General features: G+C 35.8%; 1 protein-coding gene across 1 annotated transcript in view; it reads right to left on the bottom strand.

The window, feature by feature from the left end:
- LOC117321922 (influenza virus NS1A-binding protein homolog) overlaps nt 1–2,177 on the bottom strand; it is a 30,200-nt gene extending 28,023 nt beyond the window's left edge. Inside the window, exon 1 of the mRNA XM_033876551.1 lies at nt 2,068–2,177. The gene's annotated coding sequence lies outside the window, so the exon portion shown is untranslated. The remainder of the gene's footprint in view (nt 1–2,067) is intronic.
- Between the last annotated feature and the right edge of the window lie 12,589 nt (nt 2,178–14,766).

Raw genomic sequence — 14,766 nt, 5'->3', positions numbered from 1 at the left:
TCCCAAGCAGAGTCAGTGATTTAAATTAAAATAATCATGCACTCTGTTACTTGAAGTTGAAAAGTGGAGACCAGATATGAAGTTAAAACCTAAGAGCACAATTACTTTGTGTCGAAAATTGATAACTAATCATAAATGTGCTAATGTAATGGCATTTTATTTCTTATTTTACTTTCTGAAAAAATGAAAATGAAAACTTAACATGAAGAATTTTTTTTTAAATAAACTGCTGACCAATCAACCACTCTTCTTTAAATCTGTCATTTTACTTTGAGAATCTGTCACATGCTCTCTACACAAACATAGTCTGTCTTCTGGAGTAATATCCCAGATCACCATTTGTCCTTGACAGTTGATTCATTCCTTCGGTTTGTTGAGACATGGTGACGGTTCTGCAGTGAGAAGCCTTCACGGATACTCAAGTTAATGATACAGTTATAAATATGCCAGCCAAAACACTAAGTCTGACCATGGCCATTTGACACTTGTTACTTTCAAGTGCCGGTTCACATTTAAGAAAAATTTTAACTGAAAGTAACCATCTCTGGTTTGACTTTGAGCAAGTATCTACAGTACATACTGCAGTATGACCATTTTCCGTCATTCAAGTCCAAAAATAAATTTTGTTGAAAAGCATTTAGACACAGTGTTGCTCCACTTCTACCAGTTGACTGTTGTCGCTGATGTGTTTCAGTTATTTTATTTTGTTCTTACATGTTTGCTTCTTTGTCATTGTCCGATTCTGCATCATAAGACCTACTGGAGAGTGACCTGGGCTATTTTGCACCACTTCACTCCCTAACACATGGTCATAGTGCATTTTAAAGGCTAACTACAGATGGGTTCCAAGCTATAAGTATTAGACTCATTCCACCAGACACTTGATTACAGTGCATTCTGTGGAATAGCATGTAAAGTCAACAAGAGTTTGGTTGAACCAGACCAGGTGCATAGCCTGGCATACACCATATGGCTTCCACATCATTTTGTCAAGATAACATTTTTTTCATTTGATTATTTTCAAGAATTCATTCTTTTAATAATATCATATAATATTGATACAGATATTCCAGTGGATGATTTCCTGGCAAACCCTACATTAACTTGCAATGTAGGTCTTTTCATCATCTAGATTTTATCACTCCCAAAGTTTAAATAAAACACCTGTATTAGAATATAATATTAATAGATTATATACATCTGCATATTGTAAAATTTCTCACCTATTTATATCCCTCTGAATTGCTCAAATGTCGCCTCTGTGTATCTTGAATTACCAAAATATCCTGGGGAGGGAGAGCCCCCGTACCCCCTACTGAGAGGTGGGATCAAGCCCTTATAACTATGATGAGTATTGTTAGAGATCGCATTTTCACTTCAAAATTGACATTGACAGTTAATTCATCTAGTAGCAGGAACAATTTCATAAATGTTGTGCATGAAATGTGCATTTACTTTGGTAATTCTTTCTATGGGAATCAATTGTTAACGTGAATTACAGTATGACAGGTAAATTGGAACACTGGCTTCAAGCTGATTTCAGTCTTTTCTTAATTATAAGCACCCATTTTATATCCACTGTATAAAGACAAAAAAAAGTTCTTGGAAGAAGAAAAACTGGTGACAAAAAAAAACTGTTTAAACTTTAAGTAGTTATAAAACATATTAATTTGTCAAATATCAAGATTCACTTTCTGACAGAGTTTTCAACCAATAAGAATCAGTCTGATTATGGCTTGAATTCATACTCAAGTCTTGAGCCGCACTTCGTAATTAGTCTATGATTATTCATTCCTAATTTCCTACAATTATATATGATAATCAAAGGCAAAAATATGAATTTTTAAATTTTGATATCAACCATGGGTACAATATTTAAGTTGGGTTTTACACGTGATTTGATTTCTCATTCTCTACGTTCGTCGTGAGTAGGCCATGCGGTCATTGATTATCAACGCCGCCACAACAAAATTTCTGGGGTAAATAAATATGCATAATAAATGACACCAAGGGAAGACTGATTATCTAGATTTAAACATGAACAAGAAATCAATAGAGCGCAGTTACCTTCAGGTTCTTTTTTCTTTCACTTTCATTCCTAACATTTGGTGCTCCCGGTCGGTAGGCATGCGGTATGGCGGGTGAAATCTGTAAACAGCGTGAACGATGTCAAGGTCACTTCAAAACCGGAAGCGCAACTACGAATGTTATACCGTAAATAACATACAAGTTCCGTTTTGCGCCTTTATATTTTCAAGTGTAGATTTCTATACTGTACAGTAGCACACTTTCCTATAGTATGACAGTAACAAAACCATTATTGTTTTTAAGTTTGATGATTATGGCCTTCATAGGCATTTATTAATCATAAATATAAGACATCGAAGGTTCATATCGTGGTTTTGTTTAACTGTTTTAAAAGTTTATTATCGGATAAAGGCCTAACGTTAAACAATTTTTGTTATTGGTCGAACGTTCGAGGTTCGACAAATAACAAAAATGTTAATATCCGATAATAAATTATAAATAATCACGATAGGAACATTCGAAGTGTTATATAATAGGACTAAGGCATTTCGTCTAACTCCTACCCATAAAACATTCAAGAGGCCGCCGACAACATTGCGCTGGCTGTTGTACACGGCGCCTATCATCTCTCGCCGTGTCAGCATTGTTGGACTACAATAGATATAGTTAAAACTAAATGTAGATCTGGTGTTGATGTTAGATGTTATTATAAGATGATGTTTTTCACGCTTCATGATCGGCTTAATTAAATTGTGCCACGTGATTAACAATACTGACAACCATTTTAACCGACTCTGAAAAAGGTTAAGTGGGTGTTTCATTGGCCAATATCTTGCCTCCATTGAAACCACAGGGACATGGCACCATGTGACTGAAACAGACGAAAAATACATTTATCACTAATTAGTGTTCCTCTCCATTAGTACATGATTGTACAAGTATTCCTATCTAATTAGTAAATGCACAAGTGTTCCTCTCTATTAGTACATGTACAAGTGCATGTTCCTCTCTATTAGGACATGTACAAGTGTTCCTCACTATTAGTAAGTGTACAAGTGTTCCTCTCTAACTAGTAAATGTACAAGTGTTCCTCTCTATTAGTACATGTACAAGTGTTCCTCTCTATAAGTAAGTGTACAAGTGTTCCTCTCTAATTAGTAAGTGTACAAGTGTTCCTCTCTAACTAGTAAATGTACAAGTGTTCCTCTCTATTAGTACATGTACAAGTGTTCCTCTCTATTCGTACAGTCATAATTAAGTTATAATTACACTATTATAGCCACTTGATTTCGGTGTACGTGTATCGTCCTCGGTCGATTTTTTTTCTCGGGTTAATGAAACCATACAGGAACATGATCTTGGTATCGACGTTATCAAAAGACTATGTACTTTTATATCGAACAACTTTCCAGAAATTCTCGTTGGCTAAAATATGGTCACATGGAGGTTGATATTTTTATATATTAACTTGATGTTTCTATTTTAAGAAAAAACTAGCTTATTTCGCTTATGATGTCATATTCATTGTGACATCCTATACCCCAATGTAGCAATGATTTCCTCGATCAATATGTAAATATAATGAAATTCCACCTATTTTGCGAACAAGATTCATAATAGTTTTTTTTTCTTGCAAAACTGTACAAGTCTTATTTGAGGCGTAGCCCCGATTTTTCTATAAACATTTCTACCCAATATATGATTTGCAGTGTTAACTGATGATGGAATTCTTTGCTTGAATTCTTGTGAAAAATGGTTAATTGGCAAATTTTAGGAGAGGCGCGCGCCAGCTGCGCCCCGCCTGGATCCGCCTATACCAACACACTGAAAACGCCATGTAATAATTTCCTGAAACGTTATTTTCACATTCGCAGAAGCTACCTGACGTTGTTATAAGTAAAGTGCCCGGATGTTGTGTTGCTTTATTACGTCAACCGATTTATAGTGATAATTATGTCGGCCATGCCTTGATACGAAACTCGTGTGCAAATTCAAGAACATCATACTGTACGGCATTTAATGCGTCTATGTAATGCTACAGATGACATGAGATATTGCCGTGTTCCTTTTTCTGTTTATTTTTAGAATAATAAATCGTCCAACAATATTATTGTTCATGGCTTCTTATCAGTATCGGTGTGGCGAGAAGAACTCCCACACGGCTCTTATACCAGATGTTTATCTCGCTCTCGTAAACACGCTCCCCGTACGACCTAATATCAGGACTCTGGATTGTCAAACTGGCAGAAAGACTAGCAAATACATACAAAACTTAACAATAATCTTAATATAGCTCATATGACATTTTCATATCTTATCGTGGCACGCTACGAGATAAAAATAAATAGGAAGTCCGAAAGAGTCCAAGTAAAATTACCTTCACGAAATATCAACGTGCATACCGGATATATTTCATGACGTACAGAAATTCATAATTTCCGTCCGTAAACATGTTGTTATGCTTTGGAAGTGTATCAATTAATTCGTGTAAGATAAGAAATGCTTCCTGGTCTATTCTTAATTACCTCCCTTAGTACCATTGCTTTCCACTACTGGCTTGGTCACTAATTAATTTTGATATACATGTATATATATGATATAAGGATTCGAAGCTGATAATAAGGTACGAAGAAGCAAAAGAATTGTCCCTTTCGTTACTCGGACAATCAATGACTGAACACCCATAAAGTAATGCGTACTAAAACTGATTCATCAAATAACCTCATTTTTATAACATAGAAATAACACAATAATGATTGTATATGCACAAAAGTATGAGGAATATATGTAATTCAGGCAAGCAACACATACTTTTATATTCATGAACAAACTGTGTTGGTAGGTCAAAGGAGCGTCCTTGATTTTGGTTAATTTCAATCGACTTTTTTCACATGGACTACCTAGCTGCCTCTCCAAAGCCTGTTTGTCTTTTAATCGGGATGTGTGCTCTTTAACATGATAGTAAATAGTCGACTGTAGACCTTGTCATACAACTATGCCCGAGAAGAATTAGTCTTTATTTGTGAACTACTTCAAATACAGAGGACATCCCATTATCTCGTGTCAGATAAATATAATAATAGAAAACAATCCCCGAGATGTTTATTCTGTACTTGTCAATAATCTTTCAAAATGAAAATGATAACACAATTTTTGTTAAGTTTTTTCTAAAGGTACGTGTGTACATTAATGATAATCATGGCAACACTTCAGCAAAACATCGACTGAATCGGTTAACCTGCGGACCAGGGAAAACGAGAGTAGTCGACCCTTGACTTTATTTGCTGGATCAAATCTGAGACCTCTTAAATCCTGTTTCCGGAGGTCGGTTGACTTTTTGGTATGACAAAGATGGGTCTCCAAATTCTGGTCCATAGAGGTCACAGTTCAAACACTGTTTAATTATTGGTGGCACTTCCGTCTTTTCCATTGCAACCTTATTTTGACCATGTAGAGCAAGGTCTCTCCATGATCTACATCTACTTGGTATTCCACGTCACCTTCTGACCTGTGTTGTTTCCGAAAGTCTTTATTGAGATGACTATTTGTCCATCTCCAATTTCCACTAAGATGTTATGGGAGCATTATATTTTTTTAAAGCCACATACTCCCAAACAACCTAAAAATCAAGTTGCACAAGTGTATTAATGGCAATCCAAGATGCTCATTCACGCTCTGCCATCATTAAAATGACCACTGGCCTGGACGCTTGACCAAGGTTTCAAGGTTTTATTGGTTCACTCTGACACACTGACGTGTGTAACAAGAGGTCATACATGTTATATAATATTACAACATGGCGTACTGAGATTTACATTTATGAGATTCATGAAAATGTATACATGTATAATATAAGTACATAACAATATAAGTAATGGTACAAGTACAATTGAGGAGCATGGTTTGGTAAAGGAGTAAATATTACTTTGCAATTAATTTACTTAACCGGGGTATTTATAGTGAGATTTGTCACGGAGCCGAGAACAAGGCCATAACAACGTGCACTGCACATGAACTACACACATGGCCATTGTTTATAATTGTTTAATAATGCTTATTCGCGTAATACCCATGTAACAGAACAAAATAAACAAACATGGCTTACATTTAAATGCTTAATTTTAAAGTGCGGCAATATGCATACAACAAAACATCGATAAAATTTTAGATCAGTGAAGTTGACAATGTTCAAAAGCTAACCAGCAATCCAATAGACGTCCGGAAAAATCGGAATTCGAGTCTATTACCTTTTCTTCTCTCGTTAAATTCCAACGACTCGGGTTTTGCGGATTCCCCTCACTTTTGCGTCTTGTGTTTGGCAGAATCTGTCTGCGTTTTCGCAGGTCCACGCTTGCGGCGTTCCGCCATTTTGTATGGACTGTAAAACCCGCCGTTGCTTTGTGGGACTAATTTTCAGTGAAACTTGGTCCGGCAGCCACAGTTATTATTTTTGGGAATTCCCCGTATACTTTCATAAATACACATTTTCTTTCAGTTTCTGATTCACGATAATCTGTTAGGTATGTATCATGTCCGAAAACTGTAAAAAGCTCAGAATGTAAACATTGATACATGTATGTTTCTTCGTGAGTATGTGGCTTCAATGACCATTCATTACGGTAAGTCATCTTGGATTTGGAATCTACAGCTAGACTGTTCAAACATGTCACCATCAGACAAACCGACAGGCTGTATACTATTTTTGATTCGGATTTCGCTATTGTAAAACTGGGCGAACGCGCGTTGTACTAAGAAAATGTCAGTGCAAGTTAGAGAAAGATAACAATTCAATAGTTTGTGTGTCCATTGTGAGCATTGAGCAAAAACATGCACCTTCGATCTTTGGATCCAACTTGTTGATTTCAACCCGATCTTAGGGATATCGTTCCACTCCCGCAGTGAGACGGTTCTCACACAGCCTTTTGTACGATGGCCGATGTGAGCCATGTACTTACAACAACAACAATGATAATGGTGTACATGCAATTCAATTCAATTCATTTATTGACTTTAGGTCTATGACCCATCAGTACATAAATTAATATACATGTATTTATATATGTATATATATATATATGAATACAACATGTATTATAATAAAATTACAAAACGTAATTGACTTATTATAATTAAATACGGAAACCGATTAACCGACATATGTACTATATTATGAGGAATATTAATCAACCATATTGTCTACTGGCAACATCAGCAAAAAAATACATTGTAACCACTTAATCTTACAAGGGCTGCGCCCAATCACAGAATTGATACTAATTATAATACACTGTTACCGAATAAGGATTCTAGGAGAACTTTTATAACAGTCAGTCAGAGAGACATGGAAAACAAAGTATCAGATAATACCATTTGGTAAACACGACAGACGGACACCGGGAGGTTCAACAATGTATAAGCACACTATTATGCAATAACGTGTTACAGTACATCAAAACTCAACACCTACACAAACCGAGTATATTTACACAATTCTGCAACTAAAAGCTTCTTTGATAAATCTTCCTAGCAAATTCAATTCTTTAAGACTATTTGTGTTCAGTAATTCTATTACTTTGAAGACTGAAGGTTTTTTCCAAAAATATTTCTTTATATATTTTCCTCTAAGAGTTGAATATTTTTGACATACGAGTAAAAAATGAAATTCATCCTCAACTTCTAAAGAATTACAGTTAATGCAATACCTATGACACCTGGAAATATTCCTAAAAAGTATTTTGGAATTAGCTTTGTCCAAAAATACTTGTCATACTTGTTAATGCAATTTTTGGGATAATGAAGGACGGGCCAATATTACAATTTAGTTCATGGTATGTAATACAGAAAGATATTTATTCTATTAATTTATTGACGACCTGTGGAAAATAAATTAATTGAATTTGTTAAATTTCAAATGTACAACTATATACTACATGGACGTGTGTGCCGACATGTCACTTTGTCAACTTTTAAATGTACAACTATATACTACTTGGACGTATGAGCGGACATGTCACCTTGACACTTTGTCAAGATTGCATGTACAACATTATCATTGTTGTTGTTGTAAGTACATGGCTCACATCGGCCATCGTACTTTTGTAGTAATAATATGCCCATATGACCGCGCTCAACGACGCAGCATTTTGGAAGTCGTTCATTCTGGTAAATGCTGTTAATTGGCGAATCCCAAAGTTACTTGTATTTTACCATCTAACTATAATATAGAGTTATTAAAGGTGTATAGAACGTGCCTCTGATGCACAATATCAATACATAAAAGTCATATTTCAGCAAAGCTTCTCACGGGTGTTGTGACTGCACAGATGATTTTGACTGTCTAGTCATTTGTACAACACTCATAGGGTGTGTTCCGTATGTTACTTTAATTTGATTGTATATTATACAAGAATGCAGCCACGCTAGGATAAGCATGCAGATTACTTCCTTAGAGAGGTATATAAATAGAAAGCCTACGTGATACTTAGCATGTGAGTGTGCGGTTCGGATGTAAACAGGGCGAGTGGCAGACCGTGAACGGGGTCAACATCCAGCTAACTCATCACCGACTAATGCTATCGGGGTCGCGAGGAAAAAATTGGAAACCCTAGTTCTGCTGCGATAAATACAACTTATCATCGATTTGAAATGAGATAACTACATGCATAGCTTCAACATTCAAACCTACTGGAGATTTATTAGTTGGACAAACAATCCGTATGTACGATTTAGTGATTTTGTACAAAACGACAGGAGCAGATATATATTCTCATGGTTTCCATCGATGTATGATTTGATTATTCAATCAATAATATATCATGAAGCAATACCTATTTGAATCAATATTAATCTGTTTTCCTACACCGCTCGTTTCGTGAAGACATTCCGACGTTCACCTGATCATCCCTACTCCAATAATATTAGAGGTTTACACGACAGGAAACTTTTGACAGGCTGTCATGTAACCTCTAATCACCACCGCGCATAAAACCTGTTGCTGTGACCCACCTAATTAAAGTCGTTTAAAAGTTATCTTTACTCACATTTCATATGATCTGACCTACCTTATTCTATTTATCTATCATAAATACACAAAGTCACACAACGTGTGTCCATATCTATATCCAAGATCAGTGATTATTAGCCTCTTTTGTCGTTTAAGCGTAGGTCCTATTTGTATATACCGCCATACTTGTTTTGATTGTGACCTCTCGAGGTTATTTCCGGTTTATCCAAATATGGAGTTGAAATAGACGAAACAAACGAAACGATGTGAAAATATTACGCTACGTTTTCCGTTTTATTTGCATTCCGTATTTTATAATAACCGGAACAGCAAAGTTGTTTCAGTGACCCAATATTTAACACAGTAGGTTGGAAGTGAATTATTGTGGATATAATTATATTTAAGAGGTGTCCATCAACAGTTTGTGCATAAATGGATTGATACTTCATCAACAAGTAAGCGTACACATATTTGTTAACATAAATTATCGTTTTAGATGGTTTATGACACTTTTTCGTCGCGCCCTAGAATCAGGGCGCTGGCAGCTACAAGAAAAACACGCTGAGGGGATATGAGGTCGCAATATCCACCAATGTAATCAGGTGGAATAAGACCTCATATACGTATAGGAGTAGATCATCCCCTGACATGTCCTAATTTCGCCGTGTGGAACTGATAACCATGCTGAATAAAACAACACAATTAGCCACGTACTACTTGTATATTAATCATTGTGGTTGTGCATGTACATGTATTGATAATTAGATGTGTTTTTACTTATTCATGATTCGTGACGATCCATTGTTTGTCCTGGATAGATATCAAAACCTTCACCCGAGCTTATCGATCGAGACATGTGCTTAGTACGCCTGTTCGCGTAGCAATTCTACACTTATGATGTAACAACGCCCGTCCGACCGTTTGCTACATTCGTTTGAACTTTCCGCCAAATCAATTCAGATTCTAATCTTCTCAAACTTCATACGTCTTGGAAACCTAACGTATATTGGATTTCCTGTACAAAGGGCACGTGTTCACACCATCGTTATTATAGCTATTATAAATGGAACAATGGACGGTTTCCGCACAGTAATCTGAGTTGGTGAAAGCTAAAACTTCAAACACTGCTAGCATGTGATTTCTTTTCATGCCCGAAGTTTAACGTGAAGGTCAAACGTGAAGGCAGTTGTAATTATTAGTAGAAAGAAGTTATTTCTACTCTGACAGAACACATGATATCTTCGGCGAGACAAAATCTTGCATCAGGCGAAGTCGCATTGGCGACACTCTGTGGCCAGTTACAATCCAAACAATCACGTTAGTTTTACACAAGTCGTACACAACTTCTTTCCGTACCAAGGGCGCATGCCCAGGATTGCTTTTAATGGGGTCGGCAGGACTCTATAATTATTTCTATTTATAGTGACGATGACCTTGAACTTTCACCTGAAAGCAATCCCAAGGCGTTTACATAAGCAAAAGGACGACACTGTCTGACAAAAGGAAATTAGATTAATGGCCGGAGAAACAAGCATCATAATAGTACCTGACCTAGAGTGCCTGTAACGACACTGACTGAAAAACAAGCTTCATAATAGTACTAAAAGTATCTGACCTCGAGTTCCCGAGACAACATTGACTGAAATACGATCGTCATAATAGTGTCTGACCACCAAAGATGGTGACGTGTTTAATCAAATCGACGTAATGATTTATATGATATACAGAAAATGTCACAAGTGCTGACTTATATTTATATAATAACAAAATGCAGTAAGGAATAGCGAGTAAACCATTCCATTTACATGCATAATGTCATTTAAACTTTGCATTCGTGTGAAGTCGTGACTAATATAACCGAGGGTTCTGCAACTCCCTTACCGCCACAGAAACTCGAGGTCAAATACTATAAGAATAGACTAATTCCTGTGACGACATTGACTGAAACACGAGCGTCAACCTCGAGCTCCTGTGACCACATCGATGTTTAGAGGTTGGTTTACTCGCTATTCCTTTTAGTATACTGTTATAATAAACACGTATAGGTCAGCAATTGTGACATGTTCTGTATACCACATCAATCATTACCAAACAAAAAACATACATGAAGTTACAAAATCTTCCATGGTAGCACGGGTAAAGGTGAATGACACGGAACTTTATTTATAGTAACTCCAAAGGAACCCGTAATAGCCGGGTCAATAAATCTTAGTAAAGTTACGCATACATATCGCGTAAACGCTCACAACAAATCTTGTAATAATTAATTATGCATATATATATATTGATATACAGTTAAAAAGTTTAAGGTGAACCTTACGGACGAAAAATATGCATTTAAAAAGAATAAAAAAAACACGACACAGCAGCTAGCGCTTTCGTCACGTCTAGGTGACTCTTCAGAATTGATATACATATATAATTAAAATTATCGATAATTGTATTCTGATGTCGTTTCCCTGTAGCTCCGAGTCATCCTCCTTTCCTAAAACGTATGACAGTGTTGATTATTCATTATAAACAACCAATATAATATTTACATGAAACATTTACAAAATGTAAGTAAATTATAATAGATATAAAGTATATTAGAATGTATAACGCCTTTGGTTGGGATGTCATAGAATTAGTTCACAAACCATTCCGGACCGTCAAAATAGAGTATCAGATTACTAACGCACGTGTTGGAGTACCTCTACACTTCCAAACAGGTTGTGGCACAGATGTTGAGGTCGACGTCTATCGGTGAGGCCCCGACTGATAGCCTATTATGTTTACCTTGACCTGGCGAACAGCTACCCCAGACATGATCAGGTTCCAGCGCCTCGTGTTATATGACCCATGCTTTGTTGCCTAGTCCGTTACCAGTCGCGTTGATACACTTGTGGTTACCTGGGCTGTGTTACCGTTTTAACCATATAATACCTAATATTGACACCACAGCAGAAAAGAACAAGTAAGAAAGACAAAATACAATATCAAGATCAAGAAGGATGAATGGGGAGAGGAGCTCAATTTTATACCTAAGCAGAAAGCACATAAGAAAAACCCGATTAAGCTTCTGTAAGGGGTTACTTTTAGTAGCCTCCTTCATCCAGATGTATACAATATAGATCTAATTTGTTTGGGTTTCCAAAGTTCCATATCCCTCATGTAGAAAAATTAAACACAGGAGAAACTCCGATCATTAAGAGGGTATTAGTCGCCTCATACTACATGAAGCAACACACAACATTCTCCTACTCCTGCACGGCTTATGGATTTGTGGACGGGCCTTTTTATCACTGAAATCTGTTAGGCTATTTTAGTCTAAACCTAATTCTGAGTAGTACATATGTATTTTCAATTTCCTGTAAACTACTTTCGCTTTCGGTTCCTTCTAATATGAACCGTCAGTGCATCAGAAAGTTGAGCGTGTTTCTCGAGTTTCAATTTTATCTATAAAATTACAATATTGAAAATATTATATGATTATGAAGTATATTTTTCTATCGTTTGATTTTCAAGCATATGCATCACAAAAACATAGTTTTTAATACGGGAAGGCGTTGTTAAATAGTCAACACGTCATTAACCAGGAACATGGAGGACGTGGATGCTCAATGGGAACCGGGATACAATGAAAAATCCTGTAGGTAAGATATTTCCTGTGAATTTATTCAGCATCATCCCAACCCATCTCTTTTACTCGGAAGTGAAAGTATTAGTTGTTTTACGGATATTTCCACTTATAAAACGTCAAGATAGAAATATTCAGATGTATATATACATTCAATATATTCTTATCGTGAATTGATTCATTTCAATGCTTTAGTACTATCAGGTGTGATAGGTGTGTTGTGGGTAAGATGTTTTCAGGGGTTTAACGTCCTCGCAACTGCCAGGGTCTTATGAGTATGAGCGTCAACAAGACACCTACCGTAAGAAAACAAAGAACAGAAATACAGATTATCGGGGAAATGGTTTAAGATACAATCAGCAGCACACATAGAGAAAGAAAACAAAGAACAAAAAAAAAAAAAAAAAAAAACAACAACAGATTAGCGAGGAAATAGATGAAAGGTTTAAGATCCAAAGTGTTGTAAGGAGATATATAATGGTCTCTTCAATGTCCCTTAATTAGAAGACACGGAAGAAAATCTACGATTCTTCAGGAGTCCAACTTTTAGTCTTCTACGAGCAACATGCAGTGGGTTACAGCGACCGGACTATATTAGAGCAAAGAAATAACTAGAATGATTCTAGAGGAATGTTAACTTTGTAGCGGTATTAAACTATTTGTTTAGAAATTGGGTACGTTGATGAGTATTTATTTTCTTGTTCAAAAGATACTGTTGAATGTATTCTTACATGAAGCATGATGGCCTTTTCAAACTTACAGAAATACCATTCAATCGTAGACACTTCATTTGTATGGTGCCTCTAATCTTATAATAATAAATTGATTAATTTATCAACATCATCTTTATCATAACTTTGTATAAACGTGTACTAGTAAATATGGCTCTAGAAGCATGAATATTTACGAGAATAAAGTAGAAATGTTTCATTTCTTGCGCAACTCCTTGCGATAAAATACGTTATTCATCGTACATTACCGCGTTACTTTAAGTACATGTGAACATCATCAGCAAAATGCTAGTATTCAAGTCTTACGCTGGCTGTTAAGTTAATCATTAAAACTAAAACTATTATTCAAGTCTAACGCTAGCTGTTAAGTTTATCAACAAAATACTATTATACAAGGTCTTACGCTCGCTGTTAAGTTTATCAACAAACTACTATTTTACAAGGTCTTACGCTGGCTGTTTAGTTAATCAGCAAAATACTATTATACAAGGTCTTACGCTGGCTGTTAAGTTTATCAACAAACTACTATTATATAAGGTCTTACGCTATCTGTTAAGTTTATCAACAAACTACTATTATACAAGGTCTTACGCTAGTTGTTAAGTTTATCAACAAACTACTATTATACAAGGTCTTACGCTAGCTGTTAAGTTTATCAACAAAATACTATTATCCAAGGTCTTACGCTAGTTGTTAAGTTTATCAACAAAATACTATTATTCAAGGTCTTACGCTGGCTGTTAAGTTTATCAACAAAATACCATTATACAAGGTCTTACGCTGGCTGTTAAGTTTATCAACAAACTACTATTATACAAGGTCTTACGCTGGCTGTTAAGTTTATCAACAAACTACTATCATTCAAGGTCTTACGCTGGCTGTTAAGTTTATCAACAAACTACTATCATACAATGTCTTACGCTAGCTGATTGGTCATTATGAATAATGTTGATCACTCGAAAATCCTAAAAAAACAAATAAATAATGAATAAGAAATTCTACATCTCTCGTCGTTATAGCTAGATAATTATTGTCTGAGATAATTAATTCGAGTTATGTAAATATGAATATATCTAGAAAGGTAGTCGCTCTTTTGGTGAACATCGAAATCTTTGTCATTGTAAGTGACCGACAGTTTTACTTCACGTCCTCTGCTGTCACTATACCATGACGCCACATAAATCGTTTTAGGTAATATGAGATAGGTATATTTATAACTGTATACATATACTAGTAAACCAGACTACGGTAATCGTGCGATAAAAATGTGTCAACTCAGGTTAATGTGTGTCGGAGATGTAGTATCTTCATGGAGTCAAAGTTCCATAAACAAGACACTTACAGTCAATGTTTATCAATACCTACATCCAGAGAGGCAAATAAGA

This window comes from Pecten maximus, chromosome 2, assembly GCF_902652985.1.
Source record: "Pecten maximus chromosome 2, xPecMax1.1, whole genome shotgun sequence".
Classification (NCBI taxonomy): Eukaryota; Metazoa; Mollusca; class Bivalvia; order Pectinida; family Pectinidae; genus Pecten; species Pecten maximus.
This window is presented reverse-complemented; position numbering and strand designations above follow the sequence as displayed.